The sequence below is a fragment of the Arachis hypogaea genome, chromosome 4 (genome assembly GCF_003086295.3).
Source record: "Arachis hypogaea cultivar Tifrunner chromosome 4, arahy.Tifrunner.gnm2.J5K5, whole genome shotgun sequence".
In the NCBI taxonomy this organism is placed as follows: domain Eukaryota; kingdom Viridiplantae; phylum Streptophyta; class Magnoliopsida; order Fabales; family Fabaceae; genus Arachis; species Arachis hypogaea.
In genome coordinates, this window is record NC_092039.1 from 107,891,848 (window position 1) to 107,899,898 (window position 8,051).

The window sequence follows — 8,051 nt, forward strand, 5'->3', positions numbered from 1 at the left end:
TAGTTTGGAGAAACAGGATTTGTATATTATCTTTTGGGTTTTCCTCACTATATGTATGTATGTATACTGTATGCTTGGACCGGTTATCTTTGCAAGCCGAGTCCCGAGTCTTGATATATGTATATTGACACTCTTTTGTATGTCTTTTAGATTTAGCTTAATCCTTAAGTGTTCGTTTACGTTATCGATCGGAGTGTTGCGCTTTTGATTTGTCGGTTTTGATTTACCCACTTTTCTTCAAAGGCTCCTAGTTATGAACATTTTTGCAATACTATACGAACTATATTTGATTTTTAGAGGTCGTAATACCTCGCCACCTCTGTTTTATAACTTAAGCATAAAACTTTGTGTGGTAGGGTGTTACAACACTCATAAGAAACACGCTGCTGAGGAAGAACACAAGGGAAGAGAGGAGGAAGGTTCCAAAACCCTTGGTTCCACTTCAAATCCACATAACTTTTCGCTTCGAGCTCCGATCGTCGCACTATTTTGCAGCTACGTGTCTGTAGTGACGAGCTCTACAAAGGCCAGTACATTGTAAGGTAAGAAAACCGCTTTCTCAGTTTCAATTTTCTCTTCTAAAATCCGAAAATGGTATGGTCTTGGGTGTTGAGATTTATGGTTAATTGATGTTTTAGGACCAAATTGACTTGAGGAATTAGTGGGTATTGGCTTAATTGAGGCAAATACAAGGTAAGGATCCTCAACCCTAGTAAATCCCTTAGTTAATTATAGCTTTGGTATTAAATTTTGGTATACATATGTGATATTATGTGTTAGGTGTGTATATATGTGATATGAAGTAAAATTGAAAACATTAGAAGCTTGGTTGGGAGATTGGGAGGCAGAATTGTGGTGTTGAAGGCTTGTGAGCTTGCCTTGTGGGGTTGTCTTGGGTTATACGTAAAAATCGGTCAAGGTATGGTTTAGGTTTCTCTTATTTAATATATAATATCTTGTAAAAACTTAGGCTAGAGAACCATAGGAGGTTGGATTTGAGTTTAGGTTTTAATGAAAATTGAGGTTTGAGGGTTTTGTGTAAAATAGATTTTTGGCCAAACTTCAGCGAGCTATAACTCAGCTTCCAGACCTCTAAATTGTTTCAAACATGTTTCATATGAAAATTGGGTCCGTGAAGTTTACGTCGTTCAAAGAATGGATTAAAAATATTTTAAAACGAGAAAGTTATGCACGTCGGAAGTTCGGTATGTAAAATTGAAATTCTGCAGACTTAGCCATTTTTGACTAATCTGCAATGTATGCGTACGCGGACCCCTCCATACGTGGATGGACGTTTCTATTTGGCATGCATGCCTACGAGAACGAGGTATTGCGTATGCGTGATGGGCAAATTGTACTCTCACGCGTACGCGTGACCCCCCCCCATTTTTAGAAAAAATACACCCCTGTTTTCAACAAATGGAATTTTAGTGTTTTTAACATGATTTTAAACCTCTAAACCTCTAATTTCATTCTTTTGACCCTAGATCTTAGTAGTATGCCTAGTAATGAGATGAAGCTAGCAATAGGTGGTAACTTGGAGATGAAGAAAGTTCGAGAAGTGATGATTTAGGTATGAGGAGATAGGTTGTGTACACACACACACACACACACACACACACACACACACACACACACTTCTTATATTATAAGGCTGATTAAAGAAAGGAATAAAAGTTACATCTGAGCACTCTTTCTTGAAAGTGCAACCCCCAAGAGATGGTAGAAGGTGAGGATCCCCTTCTTTGTTCCTCCTGATATTGTAAAATCGCCCCCAGCGAGATAGCGGGAGATTAAGATCCCCTCCTTTGTTCCTCCTGGGCATATGAGAATGTACTTCCTAGGTAGACGCAAGGGTTATGATTTCTCTCCACTTGCTCTAGGTTGGTTAGTATAGAGGCTCTCCAGATAGATGCAAGGATGTGGTTTGTCCCACTTGCTCTGGGTTATGATGATCTATGTATAAAAGTGCAAATATATGATATATATATATATATATATATATATATATATATATATATATATATATATATATATATATATATATAAGTAAAGTTATGGCTATAATGAATGATTATGAAATTATTATGAATGAATATGAATGAAATGAGGAATTTGCACTTATGTTATCTGAGATACGAGTGTCCCTGGGTAAAGTATCGTGACTTGCCACCACGTGTTCTAAGTTGAGACTCGATACTCTGTTGACCCTACGGCGTAAGAGGTGATCGGGCACTTATATGTTTCCGGGAAGGTTAACCCCCATTGAGCAATTATAATTAAATGAGAGAAAAGCTATGCATAGACTCTTGGGGATGCATGTCAGGAGACAGTCCAGGGTTTAGTAGCCGGACTTGTCGGGTTGGCTTGATAACCGACAGATGAGACTCATCAGCCATAAGGCAGGCATGCATCATATGCATATTGTTTGAATTGCTCATTTGTGCATTATTTGGGAGTGCCTAAGTGAACTTACCATGTTAATTATTATATTTACTATCTGCAATACTTGTATTCTACCTGTGTTTGTTATTGTCTGCTTGGTTATCTGTGCGGTTCTCTGATGTTGGAGGAAAGGAGGAGGATTGAGGGTTAAGTTTAAGTTTTAGTTGAGATAGAAACCCTTAGAGGACCACCCTGGCTTATGGTTTCTACTTTAGTTCTTTAAGCTTTATAATTTGAGTGTCGGCATTATAGGATTGCCTCTGCCTTTTCCCAAGACCTTATATCTTACGTATGCGGCACCTTTACCATACTGAGAACCCCCGGTTCTCATTCTATACGAATATTTGTGATTTTCAGATGCAGGTCAGGAGACACTTCACTGAAGCATTCTGGGAGCTTCTGAAAGCGAAGATTCTTTTGTACTTTTGGGACTTTAGTTTGGTTATAATGTATATATATACTAGCAGAAGACCCGTGCATTGCACGAGTTGAAAATTTCTATTTTTTGTTTCGACTTTTTTTTTCAGTTTTTTTGGATTGTCACTTTTTATGTTAATAAAAGTATTATTTTTGTTCAATTTTTATTAAAATGTAACAGATTTATTTACTCTATCACTACTCTAAATACATTAGTATCCTTTCTTAACTTCTCATAGTTTGCATAAGTATCCTTACTTTTTGAAACATTCACTTTGATGAGCACTTCTTAGAATTAGCTATAAAGATCCTGCCTCAATATTGTATCTTGTGAAACTTCATAAATTATGCGCAACAAATACAACTTCAAAATATAAACAACACAATTTAGAAGATAAACATGAATAAAAATCATAACTAATACAATTATGTACATAACAAATTTGCTTTGATTTATCGTGTTAAAATTATTTATATCTTGGATAAAAAATTTATTTTACAAAAATGCAAGTTGTCATTTTTCAATGCTAATAAAGATCTATCAAAAAGAGAGGGTCAAATGCACAAAAAGATGAAGAACTTAAGAATTTGAAAAAAAAAATACTATTTTGAACTTTTATTTTGTTTAATGCTGACTTAAAAAAAAGAAAGAGAAAAAGAATCAATATTTAATATCTCTCGTCAAACTTGTTATTTTCCAAAATCAAAAAAAGAAAAAGAACAATAAGTGTAAAGCTTCTTTTGTGCAACTTCAACTCGTTCCTACAAATATCTCAACCAGTACTTTTTAATCAAAATCCTAACTTAGATGAGAGATAACACACTATAGAGGACTTTTTTTATCTTTTATTTTTTCTTTTTTGCTTTCTCTTCAATTCTTCATTTGGAATATGTGCGACGCATGAATGAAAAAATATCTGTTGCCAAAATTTACCATGATGAATTTCTCTCTTCTACTCAATTGTATGCTCTACTTACCCACGATATCAAAATATACCCTTTATTACAACAAATAACATTTTGCTTTAATGACCACACTCTAATATCCAACTATCAATACACATGATGATCAAGAACTAATAATTTTTTGTTATTTATTCACCGAAACAACCGCAGCTGTAGGATCAAGTTTTTAATAATAAAGGATTTAAAGGTAACTTAGTAGATCCACGAACATTCATGTTGGTCCAAAATAATCATTTCACTAGAAATAACAAACTCAAATCCTATAGAACATGTAGAATGAAAGTGGAAAAAGGAATATAAGAAACAATAATAGAAGAGATTCATGACATATACTTGACCCTAAGATAGAAGTACTTTGAACCTATAAATCATAGTCTTTCGAACAGTAGCTTATATCTTGCACCCCTACCAATCAACAGAAATTATAGCAAATATTTGATAAATGACAAATGAAATAAGGAGAAAAACACATTTAAATGAAACAAAATTTGAGATCTCGATATAAAAAAATAAGGAAAAACACATCTAAATATAAAAAACAAACAGCCAAAAAAATTAATAGATTTAGACCACTATAACTCACAGATTCATCCACCAAAATCATCTCCATCAAATTTGAGAGAAGCTGACCAGTGAAAGTAGGAACAGTCCAAAGTCTAATCACCCTAGTTTTGAGGTTCATACTTCCTTCTCGGGATCAATCTTATTAACCATATCCATTAAAGTTCTCATCTTGAAATGCAATTAAAGGGATGGAAGAGAAAACAGATTTCAGTCAATTAAACAACAACTAAGAAAAACATACAATAGCGCATGAATGTGAAAAAAATGTGACATGATCAATGGATTCATACTTTATTTATAAACACATATCAATTGAGTAATTTGAATTTTGAAATCCATAGAATCCTTATTTTGAGAGAAAAAAAAAGAAGCAAGATAGAGATTTGAAAGATATTAATTGACCTTAGATATCAATCAAAAGATATTTGCGGGCCCCACTAAATAATCTTATATATAGGCCTTAAGCTAACAACAATTGATATACAAATAAGTTATATAAATGGTAAGCTATATTAACCCTAAGTTATTCTCTATATAAATTGCAAGGTAATAGCAGGAGAGAGATTGGATGAGAAGATGATGAAAGAGAAGAGAAAGATAACAAAGACACATTATAAGATTTTTATTTATTTGTGGGATTTTTTTATGGAGGTTTTTTAAAACCACCCCAACATATTTTATTTTTGGCAATTTAAAAAACTTCCATTAATTAAAATTTAAAATTATTAATGGAAAGTATGTTGTGTGAAAATGGAATTTGAGTGTGGTTCTTGATTTCCATTTTGTTCCATGCTCATTTTCTCTTTTTTCCCCAAATGAAAGGCGCTGAGTTAGCTTAGAGAGAGGCATGAAACCCTAAATTTTCTACCGCCATTTTGGCCACCATTCTCGCTGCCATTTTTGCCGCCGTTTCAGCCGCTGGCACCGTTATCACTGTCGTGTCCATTGCAGTAGAGAGCTTCTGGATCGAGCTACTTCTTCTATTAATGCATCTTTTCTCTCTATACTGCCGTTGCTGTCACTGTTGCCACCGCAGTTTTTGCTGCCATTGCCGCCACAGTTTCTGCCGTCGATGCCACCGTAGTTCCGTGGTACAGCACATTTTCAGATCTGTTCACTTCGGAGCCTCTTCTTCAACGACGCTTTCTCTCACTCCAATTTCTCCTTTGAACTGCTGTTGGTACTTCTTTTTCTTCTTCTTCCCTGTTAATTTGATGATATTACTCCTTTGAATAACGCGTTGTTTATTGTATTTCAGGATTGCGTTGTTCAAACAAATAGGAATTGGAAAGTATGCCAGCCACGTATGTTTCTTCCATTTCAATCACTTCTTGATGATTTAATTATTTTTCACGAGACTTTTTTTTCTACAACGAAGATCATTATTATTCTATTTGAATGTTACTTAATTTTGTTTTCGTTGCCAAAGTCTTAATGCAATTATCTTATTGACTTAATGCAATGATCCTTTTGGAGCAGTCAGTAATCCGCTCGATTAGACTAATACTTTTAAGTAGGTGAAGCTTTGATTTTTTGATACACACTATGACAGGAACCTTTCCAATGTATTTGGACATAAATGTGTCTAGATACATTGATTTTCCAATGTACTGAAAAAGTAAGAGTGCTAATTGGAATGGAAGGAGTAGTTTTCTCTTGATCTCATTATGTTTATTGACCAGTACTCCTATTCATGCAGCCTAATGCAATAGAAAATGTTCCCTATGATTATACAAGAAGTGGAAATTCCACTCGAGATGCTTTAGAAAGGTTCGCTGTGTCCTGTTAGTTGTGTTTGTTTACCATTGCAACCGCAAATATTACGGCATTAATGTTTTCTTTTCTCACCATGTTTTACCTTGCATGATGTGTTCTCAGTTTGTTGGCAAAACTTGATAAGGCGGATAGAGCCCTATGCTTCACCAGTAGAATGGTTCCTCTGAGTGCTGTTTCTCATCTTGTTCAAGCTGGTGCCTTTTCTTTTTTCATTGTGCTATAATCTGATTTTTCGTCATTTTTAGTTGTGAAATTTAGATTAGATTCATCACTGAGTATTTAAGAATATGAGTAGTTTATCCTTACCCTGCTAATAGTCCGCATTTGAGGAAATCTGGGAACAGAGCTGTTGTCTCTGATCTTGGTAACTGATCTTTTTCTTTTAGTTGCATATATGCTACTTTTTTTTCCTTAACTTTTCATTGTGTACATATTTTCTACTTTAGCTTTGGTCCTGTACAACTTATATAGTTTGTTTTAACCAGATGAGCATGAGGTGGAAAATGGTGCTGAGGAGGGTTTCTTGTATTCTGGGGAGGTGAACGATTCCAAGGGTGGCATGGCACCAATTAGTGCCTCTGGAATAATGCCCTCGCCTATTTTCCTGTGGAGATTCAAGGTTTTTATATCTTGCCATACTTTTGAAGATAATACCATTGATATCATGTATTGGTGATGTCGTTCTCAACAAATTCAAAATTGTTTAACTCACTGATAGAATGCTTACATTTCATTCTTGTGGTTTTACTGTTGTATTTGAATTTGATGCTTTCGAAGATAGAAGAATAATTGTAAATGTAAACTGCAATTCTGGCTCTATCCCTATTGCATGCCACCTTCCACTGTTTTTCTTCATTCCCTCCACCTGCCCCCTCTATCTGCTCTGGTTCTTTTACTCTTTTGTAGAATCTGATTGAGATGGATTTCCAGGTATTCTTGTTCTTTGTTTGGGCCTTCATCTGTTGCAAGGTCTGTATATCCTATTCTACTGAACTTAATGACTTAGTATTGCGAAAATCTTATTGGACATTGTGAAATTGCAGATTGGATGGGATTCTGTCATGAGAATAAGTGCTGACAAGTGGGATATATTTTTATACGAGGCATTTTTGTATTTTAACCTGCTTCTTCTTACGGTTAGTTTTCCTCTCTACTAGAGTCTGTTTATCCATGAGCATATCTGCATCTGGGTTTGAGAGAATTAAATGATATTTTAATTTTTTATTTGCATCCTTTGTTGTATCAATGTGTTCATCTTATTTTTGCGATGCAGGCTTTAATGGTTTGGCTTTGAGGAATCAACTTATGGTTTTTTGCTCAGGGTGGTGTCAATTATGCAAAAATATTTGATCTCAATCAAAATTACCTTAGTCACAGAGAAATATGAAAGGTAACATCTACCATCACTTTGACCTATGCAATGTTTTGCAAATGGATTAATTTTTTGCAGTGTTGCAATGGCAATAGAAATGTGAGTGGACTGATTTCGACTGCTGCAGCCATTTCTGTTCCAATATATGATTTGCTTTTGGAATGGGTTTATACTTCCTTTATTATCAGTTCTACTTTTATTATCCCTAGTATAAAAATGCATGCATCAAAATGTTGTCTTTTGGAATATGAAAGTTCAAACAAATTCCAAATAGAAGCATTCCTTCTCCTATTTTTGCTTCCCAACTTCACCAAAAAGGTCCCTTCTTTACTATTAATTATTATATACAGTACTATGTTATATGTATCTTTCTATTAGTTATTATATACATCTATCTACTATTAATTATTACAGACTGTTGTCAGATTCATACATGCAATTTTTGTTCTTTTAGAGGAGCTTTTCATTTTTTGGTTACTTAAGACCCGGTTAATTAATGGAAAATTAACGC

At 34.5% G+C, this 8,051-nt stretch overlaps 1 long non-coding RNA gene across 1 annotated transcript; it reads left to right on the top strand.

Annotated features, from left to right (window-relative positions):
* Positions 1-6,343: 6,343 nt before the first annotated feature.
* Positions 6,344-7,137, top strand: LOC112794379 (uncharacterized). Its single transcript, XR_011880797.1, has 3 exons — positions 6,344-6,532; positions 6,654-6,787; positions 7,075-7,137. It is a non-coding gene; the product is annotated as an uncharacterized lncRNA (long non-coding RNA).
* The last annotated feature ends 914 nt before the right edge of the window (positions 7,138-8,051 follow it).